The following is a 22,911-nucleotide window of genomic DNA, read 5'->3' on the forward strand; positions in this document are numbered from 1 at the left end:
ACCATGCTTCTCTCGACGATCATTGAGTATGTCTCTTAGATCTTCCTCTCTTCTCCGTTGCTCGCTACCTCCGAGCCGGTTGAAGACATTATTTTGCCTGGGTTGCCCCCCAGCATCTTGTCTATTTGGTTGATCATCTTGAGGTATTTGGCTCCTGCTCTTACCTCTATTTCTGTTCCTCCCATCAGCATTGTCCTTGCCTGAGTCAGCCTCATTGTAGCCGTGGCCATCTTTGAACTTTGACTGGCTGTGGTAAGACTGGTTGTTCCCTCTATTCCCGTCTCTGGCAGAAACACCCCGAGCGTTAGAGGGTGGCCTACGCTGGTCGCGATGTCCCCGTGCATTATCATGCCGTTGGGATCCACGGACCGCAGAGCCTAACTCTGAGTCTCTCCTGTTACCAGGAGGGTAGTGACCCCTGTTCGCTTGGTGTGGCCCATCATTCTCGCGGCGTCTAGGACTACGAGGCTGTCGCTCGGCCCTATTCTGCCTTTGCTGCGGGGGATTACCTCGAGCAGCGTGGGATGGGGGATCTACCTCGGGGTCCAGTGGGACGTCGTCATGGGGCATCTGGGGCTGTTCAGGCCTTTGCGGACTTGAAGGATGGATCGGTGGGCTAGGATTGGGACCTCCCTGGGGTGGCCCATTTTCAGGTTGATTAGGCTGCGAGGCAGGCGCGGCCTGATTTCTGGCCAACAGCAAGGCCGCTTCAAGGGCTGCCATGGCCTCGGTCTGGCGGCGATCCACCTCCGCTTGCCTCTCGCTTAACTCCGCCCGCTAACGATCAAGTTCCTGTTGCTGCCTTGCCATAGTTTCTGCGGCAGTCTCTTGATTGGCTCTCAGACTAGCCAACTCTTCCTGCAACGTGCCCAAGGTGCTCCTCAAAGTCGCATCGTCCATTTCCTCCTCTTCAAAATCTAGCTGCGGCTCATCTTCCGCCATGCTTGCAGGGGGAGGAGGAGGTGGCGGATTCGACGGTGCAGCGGTGGCGGTCTGAGCAGCTTTCTTCCCTGCTTTCGCCATTAGTTTTATCAACAACGATGAATCATCCTCTCAATGAAAGCACCAGAATGTTGACCCACGATTTAGTCAACTGACACGGAGTCAAAATATGAATGATATAGACGAATATATATAGATAATAACGTAATGACAAAAGTAAAGAAAACACAGTAATTTATAGTGGTTCGGCCCCAGGATCTGGTAATGACCTACGTCCACTTAGAATGATATTGATATGGGATCAAAAGTGTGATCAGAGAACTTGGGTTCAATGAGTTTCAACACTCCTCATAAACAATACAAGTTTAGTCAGATAAATTCTCTAATCTCTATGATTTCCGGGCTCCAAAAGTCCCTTCCCATGAGCCATCTCCTGCTATTTATAGGCTCATGGAGGGTTGCCCAATATTGTTACAGATATTATCCCCTGAATCATGGGATATTCAGAAGATTGCATGAGATAAATTCGGGATTCATAAGATCTTCTATAAATGTTGCCTTGCCAGCGGAACCACCGACCAGTCTAGTCGTGGTAAAGACAGTTCCGTCCTGCTTCTGGTGTGTCTCCTGGTCGATACTCTAGCAGACGCTCCAGGTGTCAGCCACGTGTCAAGAGATTACTCGCCACGTTTGTTGGATAACATAGTTTTTAATATTTAAATTATTTGAAATTTGAACATTGTTAGTTAGATATTTTTATGGATATTTGAATTTGTTTAACTATTTGAGATATTTTAGGGTTGTTATAACTATTTATATTTTATTTTTTTAATGGTTAAAATATTAGCTAATAGTTATAACAACACAAGATATTTTGGAAAATAGTTAAGATATTGATTTTAAAATTTAAAATTGGTTAAATTTTGAAAAATATTATTTCTTATTCAGCCAATTAATAATTTTTTTTTAATGGGATTTAAATTAACTTTGGTTAATTGTTGGTAAATCCTATTTAAATTAAATTAATATTTTTTTTCAGATTAACCTAAAACCAAGTTGATTGTTGATAAATGAAATTTAAATTAACTATTATTAATTGTTGATAAATTTCATTTAAATTGACTTATTTTTTATAAAAATTTAATTAATTTGAATTTTTTTTATAAATTGTAGATAATTAATTGTGGTATTTTTGCAAATGAAATAAATTGTGGTATTTTTGCATAAATTCATAGAATTGCTCATATAGTAACATGATTAGGCCCATCCAATTATAACATGTCTGTTTGCACTATATGTGGTATTTTTGCAATTGGGCTTAGATGCATATAGTGGCCCATATGTTTGTTAGATATATGGTATTTTGCCAAATAAAATATTCATAAAATGATAGGTTTTATTTGGGCCCATTAGAAAATGTAAAGTTTAAATTCCTCTCTTGTGGGTGATTCCACTTGTGAAGGCCCATTTGCTTTGCATGACTATAGTGGGCCTAATCAATTAAAAACAATTAATAAAACGAAGGTTTAAATTCCTGTCTTTTGGACCTTGTATGATAGATATGGGGCATTTGTAGTGGGAACGACATACTGGACCCAGTCCTCCTCCATACAAGCCCAATTGTTAAGGCCCATTTACCTGAGTTGGACTTAATTGTATAGGTTCATTATATTAGTTAAACCTAAATATTGATTAGCAACAAATTAATTCTAAATTAATTGAATTTGTTTCAATGTGACACTTTAGAATTAATAAGAAATTATAGGACTTTGGTTTTAAAAAATTTTAATCTGTTTAATTTTTTTTGAAAACCATAGTCATTAATTTTCTAAAAATAAATAATAAAAATACTAATTTTAATTTTATAATGAGCTTATTTTAAGAATTTTATTCGATCTCCACCGTTGGTTTAACATAGTCAATAGCTTAATGGGGCCTCGAGGCGCTTTGATTCGTCCCCCTACGGAAGGTGTTCATTAGTTATTTTGACAAGGTTAGATTTCGAAAGATAGATAATTATAGGTCAAATTCTACTAGACTCACCCCTACGGTGACTACTAGGACTAAATCTATGATTATTGAAACCGTGGGTCTAGCTCATAAAATAAGAGATTTTGTTTTCTTATTTTGATCGAATAGTAGGTTGTTAATAATGGTGTCCATTATTAAATGAGTTTACAAATCTATTTAACTAGTGGTATTTTTGACTCTCGCCAATCGGGACAAGGATATCATAGATTAGTTAAAAACCTAAAGAAATAGAGATATGATTGTTTTTGGTATTTTTTTCTCATATCTTACATATTTTTGGTATATGTTGTGCTATTTCTTGAAATTTGTGTGAATAGAAGTTTTATTGAGCAAATGTGATTGATTTCTATTTTATTGATAATTTGTATTTTTAAGTTAAGTAGTGTCTGTGTATACTCCCATCCTTTCTCAACTTTCGATGGAGAAACTCACTGGAGAAAACTTCCTTAATTGGAAGCAGAACATCAACATAGAGTTGATTGGTGACAACTCTGAATTCGTCATGATTGAGGAATCCCCAGAACGAGCACCGTGTCCGCACGTTAGTGATGGCACCGTCAATGCTCGTGATGGTACCGTAAATGCTTGGATAGCACCATCTCTGCACGTTCGTGATGGCACCGTAAATTCTCGGATGGCACCGTGTCTGCACGTTCGTGCTCAACTCAACTATGGTCTGACGCAGCTCATGAACGAGCTTCAGATTATTGAACCTGTCATGGGTGGACCTAGTAAAGGAGGTGAAAATAAGACTATTGATGTTGTTGCTCATCTAGCTAAGGCTGAAGCTAACCAAGCTTCGTCTTTGAAAGCTGGAAGCAAGAGGAAAGGTGGACAAATAAACAACCCCAAGCCTGCAAAGGCTGCAAAGACGAGTGCACAACAAAGTGCACAGACGCCTAAGGGGAAGAACAAGAAAAACAAGAAAGGTAAAGATAAGTGCTTTCACTGCAAAGAGAAGGGGCATTGGAAACGAGATTGCCCTAAGTTTCTAGCAGCGAAAAACAAAGGTAATGATTATAGTTCATTTATCTTGGAAACATGTGTTTTAGAGAATGATAAATCCGTTTGGATTAATGATTCTGGAACTACTAACCATGTTTGTAACTCTTTACAGCTTCTTGAATAGTGGGAGGAAGTGAATGAAGGCGACTTAAAGCTTAGAGTTGGGAACGGAGTGTTTGTTAAGGTCCAAGCTAGATGAATAGCTCGTCTGAAGTTCAGAAATAAATACTTAATTTTAAAAGTTGTATTTTTTATTCCGGATTTCAGTAGAAATTTAATTTCAGTTTCCATGTTGCAATTAGAACGATTTGTTATGACTTTCACAAGTTTTAATATATCTATTTCTTTCAATGGATCACAATTGTGTATTGCATGTTTGGAAAACAGGCTTTATATTCTGCGACCTAACGAACTCCTCACTCTTAACAATGATTTATTCAAAGTAGCTAAACTTAGGACCAATAAACGTCAAAAGACCGATAACAAAAATATGATGTATTTATGGCACTTGAGACTAGGTCACACTGGCTATGATAGGATTCAAAGACTTACAAAGGACGGACCTTTAAGGGAACTCACCTTTGGTGAATTACCTGTCTGTGAATCTTGTCTAGAAGGTAAACTGACCAAGCGTCCATTCTCTGCAAAGGATGATAGGGCCAAAGAACCACTTGGTCTTGTGCATTCAGATGTTTGTGGACCTTTGAATATACTAGCCAGGGGTGGTTTTGAGTATTTCATCACTTTCATTGATGATTACTCTAGATACTCATGTCTTTACCTAATGCATAGGAAATCAGAAACATTTTCAAAGTTTCAGGAATTCTTAGCAATGGCTCAGAACCAATTAGGTAAAAGGTTAAAGATCTTGCGATCTGATAGGGGTGGAGAATATTTGGATATGCAGTTCCAAGATCATTTAACTGAACTTGGGATTTTATCACAACTTACTGCCCCAGGTACTCCGCAACAAAATGGTGTAGCGGAACGCCGAAACAGAACTTTATTGGAAATGGTTAGATGCATGCTTAGTTACTCAACTCTACCAACTTCGTTCTGGGGACATGCAATTGAAATCGCAAATGACATTCTCAATGTCGTGCCGTCAAAATCAATCCCCAAAACACCTTTAGAACGCTGGAATGGTCGTGAACCTAGTTTACGCCATTATAGAATCTGGGGGTGTCCCGCTTACATCCTGAGGAAAAAGGAGGGAAAGCTAGAACCACGAACTGAAGTTTGCATGTTTGTTGGCTATCCTAAAGGTACTCGGGGTAGACTTTTCTACAGTCATTCAGAAAAGAAAGTGTTTACTTCTACAAATGCTACTATTATGGAAAATGACTATGTCCAGAACTTTAAACCTCGCAGCAAAGTAGTTTTAGAGGAGATGGTTAAAGAATTGACTCCAACCAATGTTCCATCGTCATCAACGCATGTTGATGATGAAATTCCCACTCTTCATGTACAACTGACGCAAGTCGATTTAAATGAAGAAAGTACCACTGTTCCTGAGCAAACAGTCATGGAGCCTCGTCGTAGTGGGAGGGTTTCTAGAAACCCAGTTCGCTATGGTTTGGATGGTGAAACCAATATGGTTGTTGGTGACACTAGTGATGATGATCCATTGTCTTTCAAACAGGCAATGGCTAGCCCTGAAAAGGAACTATGGCTCGAAGCCATGAAACAGGAAATGGAGTCTATGTACTCAAATTCCGTCTGGGATCTTGTGGAAGCACCTAGTGACTTTAGGGCCATTGGGTGCAAGTGGATCTACAAGAAGAAACGAGGTGTTGATGGAAATATCGAGACTTATAAAGCTCGATTAGTGGCAAAGGGTTATACCCAAAGAGAAGGCGTGGACTATGAGGAAACTTTTAGTCCGGTAGCCATGCTCAAATCCATTCGCATCCTCCTATCCATAGCAGTCGCTCTCGACTATGATATTTGGCAAATGGACGTCAAGACAACTTTTCTTAATGGAAAGCTTGACGAGGTCATTTATATGGATCAGCCAGAAGGATTTAAAGTATCTGGACAAGAAGGAAAAGTTTGTAAGTTAAATAGGTCCATTTATGGACTTAAGCAAGCTTCTCGTTCCTGGAATCTTAGGTTTGATGAAATAATCAAAACCTATGGCTTTGAACAAAATATTGATGAGCCCTGTGTTTACCAACTGAAGGCAAATCAAATAGTGGTATTCCTGGTTCTTTATGTAGATGATATCTTACTCATTGGAAACAATGTTAAGAAATTATCAGATGTGAAGAATTGGCTGAGCACTCAATTCTAGATGAAGGATTTGGGTGAAGCAAGTTATGTTCTAGGTATCCAGATCATCAGGGATAGAAAGAACAAACTTTTAGCTCTATCTCAAGCAACTTACATTGATAAAGTTCTTGAACGTTTCTCAATGACAAATTCCAAGAAAGGGCGTTTACCGTCCCGCCATGGAATTCATCTTTCAAAGAAGCAGTCTCCCCAGACTCCTGAAGAGGAAGATGCAATGAGAAAAGTTCCTTACGCATCTGCAGTTGGAAGTCTGATGTATGCCATGTTGTGTACTAGACCAGATATCTGCTATGCAGTGGGAGTAGTGAGCAGGTATCAGTCAAACCCAGGACCGGAACATTGGATAACAGTTAAGCATATCCTAAAGTATTTGAGATGGACTAGGGATTATATGTTAGTCTACAAGGGTGGTGTTCTGAACCCTATAGGCTACACCGATTCAGATTTTCAGACTGATGTCGATGACAGAAAGTCTACTTCTGGAATGGTGTTTACTCTTGGGGGTGGAGCTGTGATTTGGAGAAGCGTAAAGCAGTCTGCAATCTCATATTCCACCATGGAGGCTGAGTACATAGCTGCGTCAGAAGCAGCTAAGGAAATAGTCTGGCTAAAGAAGTTCTATTCGGATCTTGGTGTTATTCCAAAAATGGATAAACCGCTTGTGTTGTTTTGTGACAATACAAGAGCGATACCCAACTCGAAAGAACCTCAAAGTCACAAGAGGAGTAAGCATATAGAAAGGAAGTATCACATTATTCGAGAATATGTGGCCAGGGGAGATGTGAAGGTTATGAAGATTGCAACTGAAGACAATCTTGCGGATCCATTTACAAAGACACTACCAGAAGCTACATTTGATAAGCATATCAAGGAGATGGGATTAGTAGAATTAAGGCATTAGTTTCAATTAGTGCAAGTGGGAGTTTGTTGGGGTTTTATGCCCTAATTAAAACCCAAATTCTTTGTAATCTCATTTTATTATCAATATAAGAATAGAAATCATTTTTTGACTTGGTCAATCACTTTGCTCACATGTTTTATTTTCATGATTATTTGTTTAATATAAACTTCTATTAAATCCCGAGCATATAGCTAATCTTATTGATAGTGACGTAATCACAGTGGAATATACATATGAATATATGTTCAAAATAAGTTAGTCCTAAGATTAGTTAGTGCACCGGATTTACACTGACTTGCCAATCTACGATATGATCTACTTACACATTACAGTGTTATGTTCTTTCCAGAACATTAGCAAAGTAGATAAGATCAGATGTATTTGTTACATCGGACAGGACCGATATTGACAGTTGATAAGATAAGTAAACATACCGTTATTATCTATTCTAGTCATATCATATAGTTGACCATAGGTCAATTCAATCTCAATTCTGAGTGGTTAGTATTCTAACTGATTGTATTATTTGAGTTCTTTGACTTGTTCGTTACCAGCTTACCCTACGGACTAGCCCATACTTACATCTTGGGAACTTGGTAGTATAATTGAGTGGGAGTGTTAATCATAGATATGAACATCTATAGCTTCTAATGAAGAAGTGAAACGATGGTTTCCTTTTAGTTTGGTTCAAGGTGATAAATGATAGAGATCTCATTTCAGTAATTAAATTAGTTTACTGAAATATCATTTACAAGGAACTAAGTGTTTTAAGGATAAAATACAATGAGGGGTAAAACGGTATTTTAGTCCTATCTCATTGTAGACCGTCTATAGAGGATTGAGTGGCAATTATGGTTGTAACAATGGATAATTAATAGCGTATCTATATTTGTTATAGAGCGTTCTATGAATTCAAGAGTGCAATTCCAAGTCTATAGTGGAGTCACGAGGAATTAATAAGTTAGTAAATTTATTTGTTAGATTTATGATAACTTATTGGAGCTTGATTTCATAGGCCCATGGTCCCCATTGTACCTTGGATAAAATCATCTAGATAGTCTCAATTAATTGATTTAATTATCAATTAGAATTATCAAAGTTGACCAGGTCAATTTTGGATAGTTTCACAGAGTTGTGTAATTTTGAGAAGAAAAGAGAAATTATGGCAGATTTATTAATTAAGATAAATTGGTATCTAAATTAATAAATAAATTTAAATCAAGGTTCAAATTATAAATAATTAATTTGATAAAGGATTTAAATAATTATTTAATTAATTAAATCAATAGAAAATAATACATGCCTTGATTTTAAGTCCAATGGGCTTATAATCAAATGGGAAATTTCACGGGCCTATATCCCATGATAATTTCGACCTAGGGCTTCAAAATGGCTATTATTTTATTGATTTTTTAATTAAATTAAATGACCTAATTGAGTCTATAAAAGGAGTGCTTATAGAGAAGTCAAAATAAGGGTTTTTGATAAGTCAGATTTTCTGATAGTTTTATATTCTCTCTAAACACAAGTCATTTCCTAAGCCTCTTTGTTATTTTCTTTTATTCTCTCTATATCTATCTCATGTGTTGAGAATTGCCCACACTAGTCTAGGTGGTTCTAAGGATACATTGGAAGATCGTGAAGAAAATAGAAGATCGGTTCAGTTTCTTGATAATACTCTGCGACAGAAAGGATACAAGAGTTAGAGAAACTGAAGGAAGGACTCTTAATTCCGCTGCGTATACTGTAATTATTCTATTATTTGTTTTTCTTTGAATTCAATTTTAGAAACATGTTTTAGGCTATCTTGCATTAATTTGTTTAATATTAGATATACATGAAAATAAATAAAGATCCTGTATAAGCTTTTTCCAACAATACTAAAGTAAAATTTTCTAATAAGTTATATAGTAATTTGCTATACTATATGACAACTTATTTGTTTCTGAAATAGAACTGAAGATAATCGAAAAGTATCTTAAATAATAAGACACCATAATATAACCTAAAAAATGACAAATTGATATCTTAAGATAACAAATTTTCTACAAATAAGTTTTGGAGGTAAGCAAAATGTATATGTCATAATATGGTTTAAAAATAAAGTTTTTTATGAAAAAGTAACCAATCGGTATCTTATTAGCATTGTGAACTTTTGAAAACCAAAATGTTACTTTTGAAAACCCAAAAAAATAGAAAATACGGGATTCCATGATCTTCTCCATTCCAGGTGTATTATTTTTTAAATCCAATATTTGTTTGATGATGCGACAATGTATTTTTATAAATAAGAATTTTAAATTATTTTATATTTTATGTATATATATGAAAAAATACCTTAAATAAATTCTACATACAAAATTATTTTGGGTGAATTATTTTAGGACAATCATGTGGTGCATCTATTAACATTACAATAGAATTAATTTTACTAATACACTAATTACAATTTGAATAGACTGTTAGGGTTGGTGCCCTACAAATATGTGAAAAGATAATTTAATTGATTTAAATAAAAATATATTTTTATTATATTTGATTATCGTAATTATTGTTTGAATAATTTATATACATAAATATCAAAAAATTGCAGATTCATTTATGAGAATATGATCTTGTATGTATACAAGATAATTAAGATCATATATAATGAATAGAATAGTCAGTAACATATTAAAGTATGGAATCTTTAATCAATGGTTGTTAGTACGGTTTACTAAGCATATATATAGATGCAAGTAATCTAAATTCAGATTACTGATGTGGATAAACATCTTAATAAATATATTTTATATAATTAAGATTATATATGATAGGACCGAAGTGAATTAATTTTTTTATAAACTTACCGTTTACCATAAAGATTTAATTCACATCTTAAAAGATGATCATTTATAGATCAATCTAAATTCTGAGTAGTCATGAACTCATGTTCATTTCTATTGGATGTTTTGATTCATTCGTTGAGGTCTCTTAATATAATGAGGCTAGTGACTTTTGTTTTGGAGATTCAGTAACTTGAATGACTGGGAACATGATTTTACAATAATGAAATCCAAGCTTTCATAACATATCGAATATTGGTTCCGTTAAGGGTTAATTCTAGAACTTTGTAGTTATTAAATCTATAATATGATTATAGATTAATTATTCATTAGTGAATTAATGATACTTAAGGAACATGAGGTAATTAGAAGGGTAAAACGGTAAACTTTGACCAACTCTAATTAACGAACCAGTAATTGGAGGATAGAACTACATGTATTGATTATATCAATGGACTGCAAGAGATTACTCTATATATGTAACTGTTTACCGAGTTTCTCGGAAACCTTAATAATAGAATATTAGAGAGCTTAGAAGAAAGGATTTGAGGAGTAAAGACAAGGTTTCTACGTGGTTGGGGCGTTGATAAGCCTTAGTCCACAAGACAGTTGTATTAGAGCTTAGAGAACCTGTAACGCCCCAACTCCAGGGACCGCTACAGTGCACATTGCAAATAATGCTAAACTCGCTAATCGAGTCGTTTGGCCATAAATGTGTAACTAAGTGTGATTAGCGGTTTAGGGGTTAAAAACTTTGGTTAAGATATAACGTTTCACTAGAACGTTTACTGTATACATTGGGATCCCAAAAATATAATTTCAGAGTCTATTACAAGAAAGTGTTTACAACAGGCCGTTCTAAGCGGCAAAACAGGGTTCAGCCCTAGTTCCACTTTCAAACCTCGCCCAAGTATTGGTCGAGCAGCTGCATATGTACACGTCATCACCTAAGCTCTCCAACTCAAGGATGGTCCAGCTTCCTTTTGCCTTTACCTGCACCACAAAGCACCCGTGAGCCGAAGCCCAGCAAGAAAACTCATATGCTCATAAACAGTCATATCATGATATCAAATCATATCTGGCATGCCTAGCAATCATAGCTCTATTCAGCATGTAAATGAATTCAAACAAATGCTGGGGTATCCAGGATAAGAAATCCTGGCCTTCTGATTGGAGGACTATCAAGTCAATCCTAATCAGATGAGTGTCGCAACACTTGAGGTTCCGACAAACCATGCTGAGTGACCGACAAGCGAGTCACTAATTCAAGTGGAAGGGTGGCTGTTGGGTAAGCCTCTAACCTTCAAGAGGTTCTGGTAAACCATGCTGAGTGACCAACAAGCAAGTCACTGGGGCCTCAGTGCCCAAAGCCATGCATATGATGATCAAAATGATCATGCAGAGCTCATAGCTCTGATCAAATGAGTGAATATCACTTTGAGGTCCTGGTAAACCATACTGAGTGACTGACAACCAAGTCACTAGGGGCCCAGTGCCCATAGCTGTGTAACAACACCGTTACCTAGGCTTTCCTGCAATGGCTCTTATCAAATGAGTGACTGACAAGCATGTCACTAAGGGGCCGGTACCCATAGCCATGTGACCTAACAGTCACGGGGCTCACTGGCCCTGGCTCTAAATGACTAGCCTTTGGCTAGATAAACGCTTGTTTATATTCATCGAACTTGAGGTCGGTCCTGCATTAATGCTCTTTGAGTCATTCAATGCAGAAGGTCGATGCTAAACACACTAGGGCTGTCCTGACTAGTGAGTTAGCACAGTGTGACCAGTGCCCAGTACCACTACCGAACCTGACTAATAAGTCACAGCTTCATAGTTGATACTAGCACCTTTGCCAAATCTGACTAATCAGTCAGTGCCATGCACAAGTAAGCAATGCTATCAATGTGTATCATATGCCAATTATCCAGGAATAGGGCATTCAGTATGCTTACTAAACAGTTGCTAGCATAATTATGATCATGCACAACCACAGAGACTCAAGCTCTGACCAATCTCATATTCATCATTCCTGGCATGCCCTAGTCACATGTTACTCGTGCATCACATGCATCACACTTAATCATCCAGCATGCCTCAATAATAACCATATGCAAACGGGCAAGATTTCCAAGCATTCATTATGCTATCAATGTTTACATTTAAACATCCAACATGCATCAAACATAACCATGCATGTCACATATGGGGTGCAGTTTTCTTACCTTGGGTCCAAGCACAGGTTACCAACAAACGAGCCACAAGAACGATCCCGATTCCAAGCCTCTAGTGATAACCTAGTCACAACCATAATATAAAACCTCATCAAAATGAGTAAATAAATACTTCCAAACCCAACCCAAGCCTCCGAGACATCGAATCCCACTCAACTAAGTAGTAGGATCGATCCCAGGCCCTTGGAGCTAAGTTTCCATCACAAAAACACATTTTTGGGCAATTTTTCCCTTAAGGGCCGCGGCCCTACATGGCCATGCCGCGGCCCGCCCCCCTGGCAGAGCCTCCTCCATCTTCTTCAAGCTAGGGTTGCGGCGCCCAAGAACAGGGCCGCGGCCCAACCTCGCACCAGCCACTTTTCTCCGTTTTTTCCACTTTAAAACCTTCCAAAAACCCATCCAAACATCTCCAAATTATCAAATCAAAGTTCCCAAACTCCCCAATGGTACAAAACCACCAAAACCCAAGGCTCAAAAAAACTAAAAACTCAACGATTCACAAAATCCAATTCAAGCTTAAAAACTTTCAAAAACTTAAAACTTAAACTTGAATTACCTCCGATTGAGTTGTTTCCAACTAAATCCTCTGGTTAATAAGCTTCTAATTCTCCTTAGGATTGCTTTGCCTCAATCCTTGCTTGATTCCGAGTCCTAGAACTCAAGATACCTTCGAAAATGCGATCGGGAAACGAAAATGGAACTTTTAGGGAGAGAGAACGTACAGAACGTTCTTTTTATTTTTCTTAAAAGGTTACTTCAAGCTTAAGTAGCTTCCAATAAAACCTAATGCTTGGGGTCTCGAAAACACCCCCGGGGACATTATAGTCAAAACTTCCAGAATTTCCCCATGATCTTACTAACTCCCAATTTACCACCAAATATTAATTCCCATTACCCAATAACCCGGTAATGCTCTAAATACCCCTTGACTTATTCCAAGTCAAGCTTAAATCCCGTTGTGACTTTCCCACTAGCTTACCTCCTAGGATTGTCTTGTGCTGGGTAGCCCTGACATAACCAAATAATAACAAAGCACCACGCTCATTTCACATATATGCCAAAAATGCCCGAAATGGCCAAAATATGAAAGTCACCCAATTAATCACAAATGGGTTCACATGCATATTTAATTTACCTAAACATGCATATTATCATTAAATAGCATAATAAATCAATTATGGCCCTCCCGGCCTCCTAATCAAGGTCCTAAACCTTATTAGGAAATTTGGGGCATTACAGAACCTATGACAATAGAGTTTTTCTACAAGTTTGAGCAGAGTAACTGCTTACAATTAAATCCAGATCCCCTCCCCAGGGCACCGCTATTAGTATTTATAGGCACAAGAGTGCACTGGGCTTGGGCCGGGCTGACCCGGGCCCAATAAGGGCGTAAATACCATTAGTTTCTCTGATAGGAGCCCAATACAAATGATTAAAATAAGAAGCGTAAAATAAGCTAAGCCCATTAGGCCAAACCAAATAATATCTTATTCTAAGACATGAGACAAACTGGAGTTTCAGTCTGGGTTCTCTGGCCTACGAGGAAGATTTGGGGGACAAGATCGGTCAGAGTTGTGGTGGCGCAGTTTTGAACCAATGGCGTGCAATCCCGAGGTAGCCTCTTCTGCAGAATTAAGCGTGGGGATAACCCCCACGCTTCATGGGACGATGTCACTATCTTGGGCACTTTATCTCGCCAACCTTGGACAACCGACCTGGGTTCGTTTACCCGCGTCCCCCTTCGTGCACCAAGTTCCCAGACCATTTACCAGGATCCCAGACCGTTTACCAGGATCCAGGTCTATCCACAGTGATCCCAGCTCCCATCTTGGTTTTGCGAGCCGCGACCTTATTTGCCACACCTCGGGACGTTGGGGGGGGGGGGAGCAATCCCGAGACCATACCACCTTCTCCCGGATGCTTTTTGGGCCTTTCCCGGGCCTGGGCTGCCAACATTCGTTTTCCTCTCGCCAAATGGGCCTAATCTGGGCCTTAACTCCAAATCGGGCGACCCACGGGCTTAAAGTGTGGACCCGGACACTCGGGAAGAAACGGGGATAACAATTCCCCCCAAGCCTTCATCTGGGCTCGCGTGGTGGAGGCTTATCTCCCTCTCGGACCATCTCGTCACTTCCCAGTTCATTCCTAAGGTGACGGGCCCGCAGTTGAGGGGTACTGCGTGCTGAACAATCATGGAATTAAACCTTGCTACGATACCCCGGGCTGAGTCCAAAGGGCCCGGACCGTTTACCAGGATCTGATTTCATTTACCAGAGCCTTGGTTCATTACAAAGGGTGCACGTGTCCCCTTGCCACTGGCGCATTGATGGCACTAGGTCTTGAAAGGTCAGCAAACACCCTACTGGTTGTTGCGCTAGGGGCTAGCGTGTTGGCTCAGTCTATGAAGCATCCCATCCGCACGAGTGTTCCCATTATTACCTCTGCGACGAGGTGGACCGTTGGATGGGGCGACCTTTGAGGTGCCCTTTTTCTGGGTCGTTGGATTGGGGCGGCGCGGATCATGCCTCGGGGGTACCGTGATCCAGTACTCAAGTAGATCCATTAATATCCCTGCACGATCCAGGATCGTCCGATTGGGGGGATCGCACCTAATTGTCAGATCAAAACAACCTTCTGGCTCTTATAAATGGCCTCAGGTTTTCATTTGAAATCTTTACATTCTCAGAAAAGAAAAACACTTAAAGGATCTTTTATGACTGAGCTTGCCGACGACATTTTTCATCGTCTTCGCCGTCGCCTGTTCCCTACGCGCCCGGTATCCACACCTTCGCCTGAGAAAACGACATCGACCTGCCCCATAGACGAGTTTTTGGGCCGCCTGCACCTATTCAAAGCCGTGATTCTACCGTTGTTGCTGCCGGAAACCCACCATTCTTCACGACCAGCCTTTTATAGTAAGTTTTCCTGACTTTTGCTTTTATTTTCTTGTGCTTGCCATATCATCACGTTTGCTTGTTTAGGCTGTTAAATCTTGGCTGCGCTTAGATTGGCTCTAGGTGCCTTAGAGTAGGTTAGGAAAAGAAAACTAGTTCGTACTGTCCCGGATCTCCTCGGGTTCGGGTGGTTCTCGGACGAGTTGCCATAGGCTGACTTAGGAGAACAACCAGATCCTTTCCTTTTCTTTTTCTATTCCCGATCAAGGTTCTGCGGCTTCTTAGTGATCCCAGACCTGATCCGGAGGGGTCTCCTCCAAGCAGTTCGTAGGAGAGCCCCCGTACCTTAACCGACCTTCTTGGGTTTTCGTGCTGACTGCTTGGTTGTTTGTTTTGTTCTGTTTTGCTCCCAGATCATTAGCCATGACCTCAGGCGTCACCCTTCACTCGAAAGAACAAGTTAACGCGACCCCTATCACTCTGCCTGGGTCCAAGACTGCTAGAGGCAACAGGTGGGGGATACGTGGTGCAGAACCTGTTCCGAAACTACCGGATGTTGTATGCCCTGGAGAAGCATTTGGGCGTAAAGTCGACTCCTAGACTCTTCTATAACCGCCTGGCCAGGAGAGAGGAGAAGGCTCACACCGGCGTGGGTGAGTTCGGGGCCTGGAGTGTGGGCCACATCAGTGCGGGAGCAACTCTCTTGCTCCACGACTACTTCGTGCAATTCCTCAAATTTAAGGGGATTGCGCCGTTCCAACTCCTGCCTCAAGCATACCGTCTGCTCGCGGGATGGAACGTCTTCTGCATCCCGAAGCATATCCCGGATCTGACCCCGGAAGAGGTGATGTATTTCTACAAGCTGGAGCTGCAGGTCAACGTCAAGGACAAGACCCTGGACGGCTTCTACAGGCTTAAACCGTGGGGCAACTACCCTGCTCCTACCAGCACCTGGAAGCATCCCCCGGACATCAGACATTACTAGTTCATGATGTTCGGGTTTCTTATAGAAAATAACCCCACGCTGATGCTGGACTTCCAGCGAGTGGGTAAGTGGTTTCCCGTTCCCTAGTTTCCTTTTTCGTCTTCACTTTTTATTCCTCATTATCAAATCATTGCCTTGGGTGGCAGGACCCTATGCCCAGACTCCCCTCACCTAGTTCATCCTGGACAAGAAGAAATTTTACTCCGAGCTAAGCGCGGAGGATTTGGACGTGGGGGGCTACGTCAACACCGACAACCTCCGAGTGGTCGGGATGCTAGCGGCCAACCAAACGATCAAGGCCCTAAGCCTCCGGGGGATATAATGCAAGAAAGACCCTGCGTTGAGGGAGGCGCTTGCCCTTAAGCACATCAGGGCTGTAGAGGATGCGGCTCGGGCAGACGCGACCAAAAGGAAACGGGACTAGGCTCAGCAGAGGGAGAGCGCCACCTCCGAGGAGCTGGAAGCCCTCTTTGACGAGGCCCAACCAAACACGGGGACTCCCGGTGCTAGTGTATCAGGGCGAGGTAATTTGTTTTTGCTTTTGACTTATGCTCCCCGAGTTGGGGACTTAGTTAGGGATAAACTAGTTTATCGAGGCCCCCTGTTCGGGGCTGATGGGGAGATGAGGCCTTCGTCCCCCATCACTGTCAATTCAGAAACTCTCATGTACTCGTCCGGTTTCCTTCAGTATGGGAACTTCCTATACCCGAATGACATGGGAGATCGAATCCATTCTTTCGCCTTAGGAGAATTGAGTCGAGTCCGAGGTCTAGACAAGGGTTCGTCCCAGATTATTCTTAGTTTTGTTAGTACTTATTCGCATTGATCTGCTTATTTTGCTAACCCCTTTTTGTTTGTGTTTATTCCAGAAGATTCCGACATGTCCAACCCCGTGGATAAAATGAAACAGGCCCTCGAGATCCGGGCTACCAAGGCGAAGGCTTCAGCCAAGAAAGCTGCTAGAGGCGCACCCAAGCAGAAGCCGGTGCCGGAATCTCATTCTGTCAGGGAGGCTTTAGCCGGGGTCCCGATCACGACCGTTGATCCGGAAACTACCCCAGGCCCCTCCCCCCCGCTCATCCTCCGGTAATTGACTTGGAGCAGGACCAGCCGCCCAGTTGGAGTTCTGTGAAGAGAGCTGCAGAGTCGGGTGCGAGCGACGTCGCGGCAGGGGCTAAGAGGGCCAAGACCAAAGGTGTTGGCTCGGCCGAGGAATCTTCCCGGGAGAGTCATCTCACTGCCAAGGAAATCTCGGAAGCGCCCGGGCTCCCAGTCCATCCGGCTCTACCCGAAGAGAGGGAGGCAGTCCTGCGGGACAAGCAGTCCAAGCTGGTGACCCGGACTTGGGAGAATGGTCGGGAGAAAAGAGAGGAGGTCTACCGGGCCCTGATGATTCGCCGTCAGGTTGAGTTCTCGGAGCGTTCGGAAGCATTCAGCGCTCCCCAGCAGATCATGGACCGGCTGGTTGTCGAGACAGGATTTCGCCCTAAACTGGGGCAGGACACGGCTCTGTTCGCGGCGGACTTGTTGGACCAGGTGGGGAACACCATGTCCAACCTTCAGCTGAAATGGTACGCCACCATCACCAACCAGACATGTTGTTCATCTCCCAGGCCCTGCGCCATCAAGCCACGACTGTAAGTTATCCGTTTACATCTCCTTTTTCTCCTTGCACTTCTAGTTCAGATTTTTCTAACTTCAATTTGTTCCAGGAGGCTCTACTGGCTCATCAGAATGCCGACTTGGCGGCCGAGATTTCCATGAAGATGGAGATGATCCAACTGGAACTGGAGGCGGCCATGAACCAGCGGGAAGCCGCTAAGGAATCCCTGGCCAAGGAGGTTGAAGAGGCTGCCCAAACTAAGTTTCAACTTGAAGAGACTATGTCCCGGAGAGAAGTCGAGACCGACAAGCTGGTGGCCAGTCTAAAGGCGGAGCTCCTCCGAGTAAAGGCTCTGCAGGAGGCGGCCGCAACCCAGTCTACCCAGGATCGGGAGAGGATCACCGGTCTGGAGTCCTCGGGTCCATGAATTGGACGAGTTGCTCTAGCAGGAGGTGAAGGCGCACGATGAGACCCGTCGTGAGAAATAACAGGCAGATGCCATGTTGGAGGTTACCTTCGATGAGGCTATGATTAGTAGTGAAAAATACACATTTATTGATTTTAATAGTTAAAATAAATTAAGTTTTAATTAATATTTTCATGGAATTAATATGATTTATTTTATAAATGAAAATATTTGATTATGATTTAATTTATTATTATTTTGTAGGAATTAAAAGTGTATTTTGACATTTGGAAGCAAAAAGCAAGAAGAGAAGGAATTATAACTGAAAATATAGGGGAATTGTGGCATTTTTGAAGAAAATAGGCCCAAGAATTCGGCCCAAAAGCTCAAGCCCAGCCTCCTCATCCCTCTCTCCTAGCGCCAGGAGTCACCGCTCCCTCGCGCCACGCGTCCCAGGCAACCCGCGCCCCACCTGGTGGCCCGACCCGTGACCCGCGTGCCAGCCTCCCTTGACTCGCGTGCGACCCGGTTCAGGATCTCTCCAAAGCCTTCACGCCCAGCATCACTTCAGCATCCAACCTCCAACGCTGCTTTACCCCAATGAAGAACCAAAGACCCCAGCGGGCCAGCAGGCCCAACGTGGCCAAACGAAGACCCATTTTCCTCAGCCTTCTCCAGCTCCTCTTCCAGCGGCCCAAACGCATACGAAAGCCCAACTTGGCCCAGCTTTAGCTGCCTACGTGGCCTCCTCTGATTGGCTGGGAGTGGGTCAAAACCCTCATCTGCCACAGCCACTTTCAACCCATATTTTGTGGGTATTGGGCCTTGTAAAATTGCCATTTTGAGCTTTAAAGCTCATCTTTTTTGGTGTTTTTGAAAAAAGGGCATTTGACCATACACCAAAATAACTAGGTTAATATTTATAATAAGATTTGATTTTTCAAAATCATATTTTATTATTAATATTTCAGATTTATTTTGTAAACCCCAAATTGTTGTTTAATTTCTTTTTAGTCCTTTTCTCCATCTATAAATAGGGACACTTTCTTCACATTTTCTATGTAATTTTTAGGTAGCAAAACTCTACCAAATTTTAGTCTCATCTCTCATATTTTCTCTCTAGAATTTTATGAGAATGTCTAGCATAATAGGCTAACCTTCTTGGGAAGGTTAGGATGATCCTATATGCACTATGACTTTGTTTGGTATTTTTGATTCACCATGTGCGTAAAGTTTATATATTTGAATGATTTATTTTCTTTAATCTCCATTTCTTCATCTTGTTATCTATATATATGCTTACTAATAGTATATAGATTTTGTCAAGCACTTTCTATGTATTATCAAATTAGTGAAAATAATATAGATGATATCTTTATCATTTTCTCCATCTCATCCATATATATTTACTTTTGCTAAAATCTATATAGAATTAGTCATGCTCTTTCTATGTATTTTATAAATGGTAAAAGTAATATTTGTGTTAGGTTTTATGTCCAATCTTTTATTACATTATTGCCAATGGTATAATGTCATTTTTAGATTTCTCATAAGATTTATCTCATCTTTTCATGGTAAAGAATAATAATCACTTGAATACATTTTTGTTAAATATATTTTTTCTTCAATGTTAAATCTTCCAAATGAATAGTTGGGATGTGAACTATCCATTTGTGTAATTTTTGTGAATCAAAGATCCAAATAAATAAGTATGCATATTGGTGATTCTTGATCCTTCCTACTTGTTACCTATTGTTACATCACACTTTATTCTATCTTTATTTCTAATCTTTAAATCTAAAAGACAAACAAAAAAATATCACTCTTTCTATTTTCCTCACATTATTTATCTCTAACATTTATTTATTGATTAACTTGTTTCTTTACTTTCTTGTGGAATCGACCGCCCATCTATACTACGATTACCGCTAAGTGGAAGTCACGTTTGGGCGTTAAACAAATTTTGGCGCCATTGCCGGGGAGGTAATAGTGAAAAAAAGTTTTTCAATAAATTTTGCAAAAGAGGTGAGTAATTCTATCATTTTCTTTTTGTGTATATTTCTCTAGGATTTTTTTTTAGATTTATCTTATTTACTCAAAAAAAAAAAGTAAAAAAAAATCACTATCATTTTTTTATTGCTCATTTTTAGTTAGTTTGTCATTTTTTTTTTGTCATTGTTGTAAAAAAATTTCTATCATTAATTTTCTAGGATTTGTTAGTTTTATTCTTAGTTTATTTTGTTATTATTTTTCTTTTGTTGGTTTTTTTTCTTTTTTTATTTATTTTTGTTGTAAAAAAAAAAGGGCTTGTTGTGGTGTATTTAGTTTTTTTTTCTTGTTAATTTAATTTTGGTAACTTATTTCTTTTTTTTATGGTAATTTTGGTAACTTGTTGTGTGTTTATTTAGTCTTTTTTCTTGTAGCTTATTTTACTTTATTTAGTTTTTTTTCCTTGTAACTTATTTTTATTTTATTTTGTTGTTATTTTTCTTTTTTTCTTCTTTCTCTATTTTTATTATTATTGTTGAAAACAAAAATTAAAAAAAAAAACTTGTATGTGTATTTAGTTTCTTTTTTTTTATTTATTTTTGGTATCTTATTTTATTATATTTTTTCTTTTTTTATTGTAGTAAAAAAGAAATCATAAAAAAAAAACTTAAAATATATATATATATATTGGTTGCCTAACTATTTGTTAGTTTAGTTTTAATTTTTTTTTCTTTTAATTATTGGTTCCTTAGTTTATTGATTGCTTATATTTGGTTAGTTTAGTTTTGTTGGTAAAATATTTCTTTTGTTTAAATATTTTTTTTTGTGTTATTTTCTATTGTTAGATTTGTATTTTTATTTTATTTGTTTATTTTCTATTTTTTTTTGTTATTAGTCTTTTTTTAATTTTTAGGTTTTAAATCTTAAAAGACAAAAAAAAAAACATAAAATTCAAAAGAATAATAATAATAAAAACAAAGCTTGTTTTGTCAACATAAGCAATTTTTGCTTAAATGTCAATTTGAGTCAAAGTTCCCTCCATGCTTATTTAGTAACCTCGGGGAGTTATAGTAAGTATTGGTTGTAAGAGGGCCGTTTTTATGAATTGTGACCCCTCCACAATTATCTAGTAACATCGGGGAGTTATAGATAAAGTGTGGGTTTTAAGTGGGACCGTTCTAAAAACCTCAAATCGACCTGGAAACAGGTAAAAAAAAAAATCAAAACTCAAAAAATCAAAAAATAACAAAAATCACAAAAGCAAAATAAAAAAAAATGAATGAAGAAAAAAAGAAACGTTTCGAGATGTATTTTCCAATGTATTATTCTTCATTCGGAAATAATCGTAATTCTAGTGCTACTGAGGGTACTAGCTATTTTAGGAGTGCATTTAAATGTAGTATAAGAGAATACCGAGAACTTGAGGTCTTAGAAACTAAGTTTGAAATAGAAAGTTACGAGGTTCCCGAGGTAGATTATGATGAACGTTATTGTGACTTTGAAAGAGTCGGCCATAGGAATCATAATTATAGTTGGACCAACCTCGTTGATTTTAGTTGGAAACCTGAGTACAACTACCATGCACTGCCTCACATGAATTTTGAGCAAAGTTTTCCTAACTTCCCACATGAACCTCTATATAATGTCTGCACTAATACGAATTCCTTAGAGGACACTTTACACACATTTATAGAGGACCAAAGAGAATTCCATAGACAATTTGTGGAAGATTTTAGGGAAACTAGTACTCAACTCTCAGAATTGACCAACACTATTATTTCACATAATTTAAGTCAATTCCCGTCCCAACTTGCGGCTATAACACCATCCCCTACTCTTAGTTCTAAACCCAATGAGGATGATGCTATTACCATTTGGAGTGAAACTCTTTCCCATACCAAAATTCTTCCAACCACTCCAAAGAAAAATGGAAGCTATCATACTGATGTGATAGACTTAATCGTTGAGGAAATCATAAACATATTTGCAATGAAACTTTCACCCAATTTCCTTCACGATTTTGCACCCAAACATTTTCTTTATCCTGAAAATGTTACTAACGCTTCTATTTTTGAGACGCAGGATAAAAGAAAATTCATTTTTGATACAGGATAGTACGCAAATTTGCAGTTGGTAGACTTATCTGAGAGCGATGCTTTTGTCTACCAAAGACTGATCAGGTTTTATCTTTCATTTTAGTGTGTTTTATTTTAATTTGTGTCGTTATTTTGAGAATTTTACTTTTTGGGGTTTTGGTGATCCTATTCCTTTTTTCTCGCACAATGCGCTTAACGTTAGATATTGAGGACAATGTCTCATTTAAAGTTGGGGGTAGTATGCATATTCATGCGTTGAAATATATTTTGATTACCATTTTGAAATTTTGAGTTAATTTTTTGCAAAATTCATGACAACAAAATCTTGGGGAGATAGTTTTTGCTATTTTTACTATTAGGAAGTAATTTTTTAGAGTAATTTCATGCACAACCAAACATTGGAAAAAAAAATGACACACATTCAATTGAGAAAAATCCTAAAGTTTAAAGCTTTTAATTTTTGTGAGAAGTGAGAATGAGAAAACAACTTTGAAAACTTCTATTGATCATTTGAGTTGGTAAAATTAATTTTTGGGATTTAAAACATGACTATTACTAGAGGGATATATTTTTGTTTTAAAGAGTCTTTGTTGTATTTTAATTTTCCTTTTAATTTATTGTATTTTTATGTTGTCTCTTGTCCAAAAAAAATTATAAAAAAAAGGAAAAAAAAAAGAAGAAAAAGAAGAATTATATGAAAAAAAAAAT

This window comes from Humulus lupulus, chromosome 8 (assembly GCF_963169125.1).
Source record: "Humulus lupulus chromosome 8, drHumLupu1.1, whole genome shotgun sequence".
Taxonomy (NCBI): domain Eukaryota; kingdom Viridiplantae; phylum Streptophyta; class Magnoliopsida; order Rosales; family Cannabaceae; genus Humulus; species Humulus lupulus.